This window comes from Benincasa hispida, chromosome 5 (genome assembly GCF_027475165.1).
Source record: "Benincasa hispida cultivar pf3 chromosome 5, pf3_genome.v1.1, whole genome shotgun sequence".
In the NCBI taxonomy this organism is placed as follows: domain Eukaryota; kingdom Viridiplantae; phylum Streptophyta; class Magnoliopsida; order Cucurbitales; family Cucurbitaceae; genus Benincasa; species Benincasa hispida.
Genome location: NC_143482.1, coordinates 69703607 through 69712191, shown reverse-complemented (window position 1 = coordinate 69712191; position 8585 = coordinate 69703607). Strand labels below are relative to the sequence as shown.

General features: G+C 35.7%; 1 long non-coding RNA gene across 1 annotated transcript; it reads right to left on the bottom strand.

The window, feature by feature from the left end:
- Positions 1 to 1365: 1365 nt before the first annotated feature.
- LOC120078420 (uncharacterized) lies at positions 1366 to 4216 on the bottom strand. The gene is made up of 3 exons (XR_005482011.2): positions 4063 to 4216; positions 3173 to 3285; positions 1366 to 2530 (listed from the first exon to the last, which is right to left on the bottom strand). It is a non-coding gene; the product is annotated as an uncharacterized LOC120078420 (long non-coding RNA).
- Between the last annotated feature and the right edge of the window lie 4369 nt (positions 4217 to 8585).

Sequence of the window (8585 nt, the reverse complement as noted above, 5' to 3'; positions counted from 1 at the left end):
ATAGCCATGTGTTGAATGATGGAGAAGATTCTTCTTTCGAAACAATGCACCGAGAGGAAATTATTATCGCACCCATAAGAAGCGAATGCACACCACATCCAAGAAAGCAATCGTAAATCCAAAAAGATAATAGTCAAATAAATAAACTAAAGAATTAACTAGGAAAGCAAAGTAAATATAGAGTAGAAGACGTCCCTGGAGAAATTGGAGTGAAGTCACTGCAAGGATTCTTCCATGTAGGAGATTGAACTCGACTGTTTAGGCCAAGGAACTCGTTCTCCTGACCATCGGAGCTTCCAGCATTCGTTGGCCGCATGGTGGTTAACATGCTCCTAAGACTGCTTTTAGTTTGTGTGATAGATAGCCTTTCGATCTTAGGGTCAATATTGAATTTCGGCGCATCACCTTCACTCAGATATCGTTTGCAACTTGGTCGCACAAGCTACAATATGCCCAAGACTAAAGGGTGCCTACGAAAACACAATATTTAACAAACTATTAGCTGCCAAGTCCCCATCAATGGCTTCAAAAACCTGTTCGAAGAAAAAGGACATGGAAAATGCACTCGTCTTTTGATATGCGTTAATCTCTATGCATCGATGGTCATGCGTTGGACTGAAAAATATGCAATATGCGTTAAGCGTGTATGCGATAACCATACGTTCTTGTCACAAGTTTTCTTGCTTTATCGCCAAGTATAACGAGAACGCAAGTTTCTTGGAATGATCCGAGGTTGAACACAGATACTTGTAACTAAATAATGCTTGGGAAGTGATGCGTTTAAGCGATGAATAAAAGTAAAAAGAAAAGAGAAGTTAATGGATTATGCACTACTGTTACTCCTAACTAAACAGATTGAGCAATGGAAGTTTGACTGTGAGAATTGGAAGAGATGCGGCAAATATTAATGCATAATAAAGTGAATGAAGGAACAAAATTGTGGAGGGAATAAATTCACCGCATCATTATGCTTGGTTGGTAGAGTAATCCTAGCTCGACACTAATGCATCGCACACCTTTCAGTGGTCAGCCGCATGCTTATATCTCTATAACGCATGGTTGCGTTGAGCATAAGATCGCTCCTATCTCTAGGAACACTGTTTACTTTGCTTTAGTGTGTTCCACTACTTACCCTCTTGGGTAGTTGGTTGTAACTAATCAGCTCATAGACAAGCATTGCAATAGCCTCACACCAAACAAAGAGAATTAACTCACTATAATCATGCAACGCACACCTCTCGGTGGTTTGCTACATGCGTCATATCTCTAGGCTGCATGATTGAGTATGTGATTCTTGTAATTAACACTTAACTCAGCGATGAAGGTAAACGATGATAAAGAAAAAGAAGATGATGAAGATGGTGCTTGAAGGAACTAATGAGATGTATTGATTACAAAATGTATTAATGTCTTAAGCAAAAATATAATACAATGCAGAGATAAGAGGAGAGGTTGGGAGTTAGATGTAAGCAATCTCTTGTTTTCCATCCGAAGTGTGTCAAGGCTATCGGTGGTGCCATAGATGAGTGGTAAAGACGTCTCTCTCGAGCTATATCTCCGACGAAGCTTCAGTCGTCACTCGGAAGGGCTTGTAGAAGTGAAAAATTCTGAAAGAAGGTCTTGCTCATGCTCTCATCTATGATCACAAGAATCTGCCTAAAACAGAAATTCAGATGGTTTGAAGTTAAGCTCCAAGGCTCCATTTATAAAGTTCAAATGCCGACAGCATTGATCATCCCATTCTGACTCACTGCTACTTCTGTCGCGGTATGAGAAATGTCAACATCACCTTATCTTGTTGATACTCCCGAGGTATGCGTTCATGCTCGTTTGTCCTGAAATGTCAACGCATTCCACCCACCTTACAATCAACCTTCTATCACGATTATCATTTTGTGGATGCAGCATTCCATGTGACGAATTAGTCTTCATGAAGATCAATACATGCGGTCAACCTTGCAGCAGTCTGGGATCAACGCATATGATTAATTCCTGCATTAGCTGCAAAAATAGACACTTTGATGTAGAATAATGCATGATATAGGGTTAGTGAGAATTTTCGATGCTGGTTGACGCAAGCTCACTTTTCCATATGAATTCTTAGTATTATTGACACATATTCTACTTATTAACCCTCATAATTCTAAGTATAATTCTACAGTAGCTTGTATTTCTACAAGTTATCAATGTACTTTCTCCACTTGTCAACCAAAGACAATAGCTAAGAACATGAAACTATGAACAAAAACTTATTAACAAAACTATTTATAAGTCACATGTTTCAATATCAAAATCAAAGACAGATTATCCCAAAAACTTTTTGTAAGTCTCATGAACTAAAAAAAAAAATCAGTAGAAACCATAAGCCTCTCAATGGAGGCCATAAACATAAAAATAAAACTAAGATTAACTTGCCTCGGATAAAAACAAATCCACATTAGTTTACCCATATCGTTGAACAACAACCTTGCATTCCTAGCTCATGACTCCTTTAGCCCCCAACAACGTGATTGATCATGGCTATAATTGTCTAAAAGAGAAAAGCTAACATTGGGAGTTAGTAGCCATTTAACACGAGTACAAAGTCCATGACTAGAGTTTTGCTCAATCATGGTTACTTTTGAATCAAAGGCTAAAAGATCTTTATGTACAAGAATGTAAAAATATATTTATACAAAGCCCCAAACTGAAACCTGAATTTTAGACTAACAAACATTCAGATGCATTAGACATTTTATTTTAATAAGAAAAATAAAAGAGGAAAAGACTAGTTTCACCTCCTTTGGGTTCAAACAAGCGAGAACCACTCTAAACAATAACTTATCAACTCAAGCAACTAAGATTGTTAAAAGGAAGAGAAAAATTAATAACAACTCCTTACATGATTTATCAAACAAACAAACAATTAAACGAAGTTATCAAACATAAATACCTTAACATAACATCAAATAGAACAAACTCAACAAGTTTATGTTTTGCACAAGCAAGAAATACCTTTAAAAGTTATCAATTGAAGCAACTAATGTTGTCTAAAGAAGAGAAAAGACTAATAACAGTTCTTAGTTATATTCTAAGATGATTTATTAAACACGAACAATTAAACAATTTATCAATACAATTACACTTTTTACTTTTACAGTATGTGGTTGAAAGACCCACAATCTCAACTAACCTTCATATTTTCTTAGAAAATGCAGCAAAATATGTCCAATGTCCAATGTAATCTTTCTATCTTCTTCCAAATCCCTTAGAATCAAAATTTAGCATCACACACCAAACTTGAACCTAAAAAAAAAACTTGATTATATTGTTAGTATGTATATATATATTTATATTTAATTATAAGAGTCCTCAATAATAGAACAAACAAAAATAACAATATTATATTCAAAACAACATTAAAAGACATGGCTCCAATGACTAAACTCAACAATGTAATGTCATTCATGAACTAAGCTATAGTTACTGTACTTGTAAGATAGCCATTACACTTCAATTATGCCAAGTTAACATAAATTAGTAAATTAAATCAACTTCTACACTTTTCAACATTCAAATTAATTTGAAACCATGCCTGACACACACTGCATTCTCTTTATAATAGAAACACAATAGGAAAAAATAAAATAAAAAGTTCTACTTGATGGACTTGATGAGAGGGAGGGGAAAACAATCAGTCGTCTGCAAAACCTATATCGTTTATAGCAAAATCATAAAACGACTCATTTCAAATAATTTCGACTCAAAATCATAAATCTATCAAATTTTAACAATTCAAATTATTCATCATAGACGTACATACACAATTTCGACCCATTTCAAACAAAAATCAAGTAAGAGAAAGCGATCAAGAAGAAGCAGAACCTTGACATTTAGATGAGGGGAATCGAGCAGGGGAAGAATAATCATGGAAGCCATTATTAATTAGGTTAAGATTCTCATTACTACAACCTCTAATTGTTCCGAAATTCATGAGAAGATTGATAAATTGCAAATGCTTTTTGTAGTTCATTAAGAGAGTTTCTACAAATCTTTACAAACATGAAAAGGATTTTGAGTTACCTGCTATTGAGAGAGGTAGAGGTATCAAGAGGGAAGGGCGAGAGAAAACTTGCATATGGGAGGAGTGAAGGATGAAGGGAAAAATCGAACATGAGTGACACCATACCACGTTACTAAAAGTTTTTTATGTTTAATGGCGCAAGTTCACGTCGCAAAATCTTTTCGTATTGCTAATTTAGACTGTATTACCAGTAATAATTTTTTATGACATTTTTTCTAACATGTTGTAAGTTGTCTTTTATACTACTATAAAATTGGGTTTTAATGTCGGTATAAAACTAACATTATAAGAGTAAAATGTAAGTTAAAAACCTACATTGAAGATTGTGTTATAAAAGGTCTTTAATATTGGTTTACCAAAATTTCAATATCAATATCTTCAATGTCGGTTGAAAACCAACATTATACACCATATTCAATGTCGGTTGAAAACCAACATTGTACACCATCTTCTATGTCGGGTATTTACCAATTTTTTTTCAATAAGTGTTCCATATTTTTTCTAATGTCTCATTTTTTAAAATGTCCAATCCATTTTTAATGTTGGTTAAAAAGTTAAAAACCAACATTAAACATCTTCTTTTATGTCAGGAAATGTCTATCATCGTATTTTATCAAAAAATAGAAAAAAAAAATTATTTGTTGTAATACATGTCTATTATAATAAATGCATGTTTACTGTTCTGCGTGACAAACCAACAATATTTCTCTTCCACTTATAAATACCTAAAATATAACAATAGACATAACAATACACTCTATAAAAATATAGAGGAGGGAGTCACAATTTAATCATTGATAAAATAAATCACCTATCCAGTAAATCAAGTTAGGGATTTCTACAATACGTGGTGACATTGATGAAATGATTTCTACTCTTGCGTCAAAGAATGTTGGAAGGAAAGTAAATAAAGGTTGAGCTTCTTGATCATAAATTTACATACAGAGGAGAGCCAAAATGTAGTATACAACAATTTGCCCTCGGTTCAAGTTCACCTACCTCCAAGAAGTCAGCTTGAAGCATACTGTACTCGAGGAGAAGAGAGTCTGCATAAAAGAAACGGGGAGATTTCCTCAATGATTAAAGTTCAATTCTAGGTCTGTATATCACAATTTGCCCATGGAACTCCATAGAATGATACTGTCATGAGAAAAAAAAAAAACCAAAAACTTATCTAAAGCAATCGAATTCCATAATGGAGTGGAATGATACTCTGTTATGAATCACACTTCTCTATTTTATCTAGTTTTCAATCCACACTCCTACGATTAAAAATAGTTTTTGAATTCACCCTCCGATTTATTTTTCACTTGCGGTGAATACCAGTCACATTAACGAAAATTAACAGAAGGGTATAATCCTTACATTCGTAAACTACATGAATGTTCAAACCATTTTTAAAACTGAGGGCATAATCGGTCAAAAAGATAAATCACAATAGTAGTGTAATTAGTACAAATCATCTCTTTAAGCAAAGAACAATTGAGATTTGAATTACTTTGTAAATATTTACGTTTACAAATATGAAATTTTTATGGTAACATAAACTGACATGTCATATACTAAGCTAATACCTATTTGGTAACCATTTTGTTTTTTAAAATTAAGCTTAGAAACATTACTTTCGCCTATGAGTTTCTTTGTTTGATTATTCACTTTCCTCTAATGTCTTAAAAAACCCAACTAAATTTTGAAAACTAAAAGAAGCGATTTTCAAAAACTTGCATTTATTCTTAGAATTTAACTAAGAATTCAAGTGTTCCTTCAAGAAATGTGAGAACCATAATAAGAGAAAACGAACATAAATTTCAAAAATAGAAAACTAAAAATAAATTTATTATCAAGAGGAGCCTAAATTTAGTAGTTCTTAATTTCAGGAAGTAGATCTAACTGATTGTTTGGTAAAGACTAACCAGCCAAGGAGATTGACAGATTCCTATAATCGTTAATAAATCTATGAAAAATGTAATAGGATGACTCGTCATTTGATATGTGGATATTAAATAGAAAGCACCGACAACAACCGTTACAACAAAAATACCAACAACAAGTAAACAACTAAGGCACACAATAGTTGGTAACCCAGTTTGGTGATAAACACCTACATCTGGGGGTAGAATGCCCAGGAAAGATAATCCACTAATATTAGAGAGTTAAGCAGTTTACAACATAGCACTTATATGTAAATACACCAACTACTACAGTGGCTTATGTAGAGCTTAACTCACACGTCATCTAGGCTCCAGATAACTTGTAGAAATACAAGTTATTGTAGTCTTTTCGTTTAGAATAAGGAAGGTAGGAAAGAAGATTATGCGTCGATCATGCTTAGAATTCAGGCTAAACATCAAGTTTGTGCCAACGTACTTAAAAAGTAACCCTGACCACATTTCATGAGAAGATTGCACCAAAAGTGTTTATTTTGCAAATTACCACAAGGAGTCGGCAAGCGTTAATCTTCAAGGAGCAAGCAAGCGGTCGCATGCCTCGGGATCTCTGAAACTTTCCCCGCGGATCTTCGGCCAAACTTCCAGAATGTCGACCATGAGTGTAGTGCTGACATTCTTATCTACCGCATTAGGTGACAGCGGTCAATCAGAGTGGGAATCCCAACAAAGAACAGTGCATGGTTGATGCATAGAATTATGATGCGATGGTGTGAATATGCGATGATGTGTGTTATGCGATGATCATTCAATTTTTTCTAACAAAGCCCGAAAATCAGCCTTCTTAGGTTTCTTGGTAAGTCCAGGGTCGAACACAGGGACTACTAAATAGATATGCGGTAGACTCTTTGATTCTATTTCAGTGGTAAAAAAGAAGTAGATAGTGTTTTGATTTAAATTTCCTATGCGACGAAGTTGAACGCGGAGTAATGAAAGTGTAGAGTTATAATAAGTATGCGATGAAGGGGTTGAGAAGGGGTATTCCGGGTTTTTCAGCTTCACGGAGGCCTTTTCTGGCTGGAAATCATCTCTGCAATATGCCTCAACTCGCTTTCCATTAACCTTAAATGTCCGACTACCATCCTCAGTGATCAGCTCCACCGCACCATGTGGAAATATTTCTTTAATGATGAAGGGTCCAGACTAGTGTGATTTTAATTTTCCCGGGAAGAGCCGCAGTCATGAATGGAAGAGTAAGACTTTTGCCCGACTTGGAGGTTCTTACCGCATACGCATTTGTCATGCCAGCACTTGGTGTGCTCCTTATAAATCTTCGCATTTTTATATGCATTAATCCTCCATTCTTCTATCTCGACCAGTTGCATTTTTCGCACTTCTCCTGCTTTCTTCAAATCAAAGTTCAGCTTCTTTACGGTTCACAGTGCCTTATATTCCAGCTCCAAAGGCAAATGACACGCTTTACCAAATACAAATGCATATGGGGACATACCTATGGGTGTTTTAAATGCGGTCCGGTATGCCCATAACGCATCATCAAACTTTGTTGCCCAATCCGTTCTTGAAGGCCTTACTACCTTCTCAAGTATCAGCTTAATTTCTCAATTGGACACCTCAGGCTGACCATTCGTTTGCGAATGGTATGTGGTGGCCACTCTGTGGAGAATGTTGTATTTGTACAACAACTCCTTGAATTGCGATTGACAAAATGGGATCCTTCATCACTTACGATGGCAGAGGAGTGTCAAAATGAGTGAAAATATTTTTCTTCAGGAACTGGGGGACTACTGCCACATCACTTGTGGCGCATGCTATTGCCTCTACCCACTTGGAGACATAATCGACGGCTAATAAAATATATTGTTTACAATTCAAAGGAAGGAATGGTCCCATGAAATAAATCCCCCATACGTCGAACAATTCAAGCTCCAAGATAGTGTCCATTTGCATTGCATGTTTCCATGAAATGTTACCTGTGTGTTGGCATTGATTACACTTCATTGTGTAGTCCGCTGTGCCCTTGAACAATGTAGGCCAAATGAATCCACTCTGTAAGACTTTGGTTGCGGTGTCTGCCCACCAAAGTGCCCACCATATGATGAGTCGTGACATTACGATAATATGCGTTGTTGAGCAGCATTTGGTACGCATAATAAAAAAATCTGGTCTGCCCCTCTTTTATATAGATTCAGCTCATCCCAATAATAATGTCTACATTCATGGTTGAGCTTCTTCTGTTGGTGGTAGGTGTAATCTTTAGGAAATTGCTCACAAACCAAATAATTGTCTGCATACCAGGGAAATTCTTCTATATGGAACAACTGCTCATCCGGGAATATGACACTCACCTCAGACTCTTTGCAGTCAACCTCAGGATTTTCTAGTCTAGACAAGTGATCCGCAACTTGATTCTCTGTCGCCTTTCGGTCAGTTATTTCTATATCAAATTCTTGAAGGAGGAGAACCCATCTGATCAATCTCGGCTTTGCGTCCTTCTTTGTCATTAAGTATTTGATCGCTGAGTGATCAGTGTGGATGAGTACCTTTGTTCCCAACAGATATGCCCAAAATTTTTCCAGCACAAAAATTACCACCAAGAGCTCTTTCTCTATGGTGGT